The sequence below is a fragment of the Bombyx mori genome, chromosome W (assembly GCF_030269925.1).
Source record: "Bombyx mori chromosome W, ASM3026992v2".
NCBI classification, from domain to species: domain Eukaryota; kingdom Metazoa; phylum Arthropoda; class Insecta; order Lepidoptera; family Bombycidae; genus Bombyx; species Bombyx mori.
This window is the reverse complement of record NC_085135.1, coordinates 3,721,643-3,724,186: the sequence shown is the minus strand read 5'-3', so window position 1 is coordinate 3,724,186 and position 2,544 is coordinate 3,721,643.

The window sequence follows — 2,544 nt, the reverse complement described above, 5'->3', positions numbered from 1 at the left end:
GGACAGCTCTAGACAAAGCGTCGGGAATCACATTGTCTACACCGCGGCGGTGTTTGATTTCAAAATCAAACGACGATAATCGAACTCCCCAACGTGCAAGCCTACCCGTAGGATTGTTCAAGGAAAGGAACCACTTAAGTGCGCTGTGGTCTGTGTAAACCGTAAATGTCTTTCCGTTCTCCAGATAGCAACGCCAGTGCTCGAGAGCCACGAGAACAGCTAAGGTCTCACGTTCGGTAATGCTATAATTCTTTTCGGCCCCCGATAAGGACTTGCTCATATACGCTATAGGGTGCTCTTTCCCGTCAATAGTTTGTGTGAGCATACCACCTACCCCATAGTTACTAGCATCTGTATGGACTTCGAAAGGCAAATCATAGTTTGGGCATGAGAGAACAGGTGCAGAGACCAAAGATTCCTTAAGTTTTTTGAACGCAGTGTCAGCCTCATCTGTCCACTGGAAGGGAGGTGTTGATTTTTTGTTCGATGTCAACCTATTAAGCGGCCCTGCGATAGTGCTAAAGTTTGGGACAAATCTCCGGTACCATGTTGCCGTACCTAGGAACCGTTTCAAGTCCTTACGACATGTAGGAGTTGGGTAATTTAGAATGGCTGTAACTTTATCCGGATCAGTCCGCAAACCATTCGCGTCGACCACATAGCCTAAATATTTAAGTTTACATCGAAAAAATTCACACTTTTCTAAATTAATTGTTAGATTAGCATGGCGCAGTTTGTCTAACACGCGAAGAAGAAGACTAACATGCTCATCAAACGTGCTACTTACTATTATCACATCATCTAAATATGCGAACGCCTTGTGATCCATGTTGCCAAACAATAAATCGACTAACCGCTGTTGCGTAGAAGGCGCATTGGTCAAACCAAACGGTGTAGTCTTAAACCGTAACGTCCCTCGTCCCGGAACGTAAAATGCCGTCTTGTCCCTATCTTCGAGTGCTATTGGTAATTGCCAGAAAGCCTTTGATAAGTCAATACTGCTAAGATAGCGCGCGTCTCGCAAGTTGTCCAATATCTCCGATATTTAAGGTAAGTTATAAGCGTCGCGTTTTGTAACAGAGTTTAGCTTCCTACTATCTAAGCAGAACCGCGGCTGACCATCCTTTTTAGTGACTAGCAATACCGGGGATTGCCAGGCACTCTCACAAGGCTCAACTACATCAAGCTGGAGCATTTCGTCTACTTGCTCGACTAGGATTCTCTGTTTCTCTGGTGAAAGCCTATAGTAGCGCTGTCTCACAGGAGGAGAATTCCCCGTGTCAATGTGGTGAGTAATTAAGTTTGTGCGTCCAAGTCCTTTGCGCTCAAAAGATATTTCTTCAAACTGCTTGGTAATATTGTCAACGACGGCCTTTTGTGATTCGTCCAAATAATCATACGAGCGCAAAAAATTGGTTGGGCTACCAACATCTAAATTAGCCAATGGAGGGCCGGGGAAATGAAGAGAACTCAAGTACTTCGGGCAAATTTTAAATGTGTACCAAAAGTCAATCCCTAAAATAAGCGATGATTGAACTTCTGGAACTACGTGACTCTGAATAATGTGGAACTGGTTTTCGAAATGCACTGGCATATTAATATAGCCTATACTTTTAAGATTTTGTCCACCAGCCGCAATAATAGTCAATTTATCATCAGTACACAACTCCAGCCCACAACTAACTAATGCACTATGAGCATTGTTGCCTAAAATAGTAACCGCTGAGCCTGAATCCAAAAGGCCGGAAACTGTCAAATCGTGTATCTTAATATTAACATAGGGTCTTTTATCGTTAGTTGGTTTTGTATGCAGAATTGAAGCAACCTTGTAGCCATTAAAAAATAAACTAATTGTTTTTAACCAATTCTTCCATTCATCCCGGCTGGTACGGTGTATCTTTACATGTTCCAGGGACAATGGTTTGCTACAATTCTGCAAATTTAGTTTTTTGGAGCCTGTTTGCCAGTACAATGTGAACACTCAGGTTTCTTAACTCCCTTGCGACCACACTTAAAACACAAAACTTCCGTATTAGTGCAGTCCCTAAAACTATGCGTATTGTTGCGGCACCTAGGACAATAGGGTAATTTTTCCCTTGCATCGTGATGACTTTCTTCAATACTGTGTAGATATTTTTGATTAATATTAGTGTTCCTGTTTATTTTTAATGGTTGATACGACTGTTTGTTGTAACTATAGCTAGATTTATAGTCGTAGGTCGATTTCGCCTTGGTCGCATATTTGTACGCAAATTCTGGTGCCAAGGTATCGGAAGTCGCTGCAGATGGTTCTCGAAAGTGGACGAGCCTAGACTGAACAATTTCATAATTCCTGCACAAGGATCTCAATTGGTCAATGTTGCATATTTCAGTAGCAGAGGCTAGAGTGCTTGCATAGCAAGGGCGGATATTATGTAATACTATTTCAAGCTTGTCCTCTTCCGAAAGTGGTTTTAAGAGGCGGGCAAACATACCCGAGAGAATAGCTAAGTATATCGTAATATTTTCCGTTTCCCCTTGAGTCCTAGCACGAATCTCAGCAAG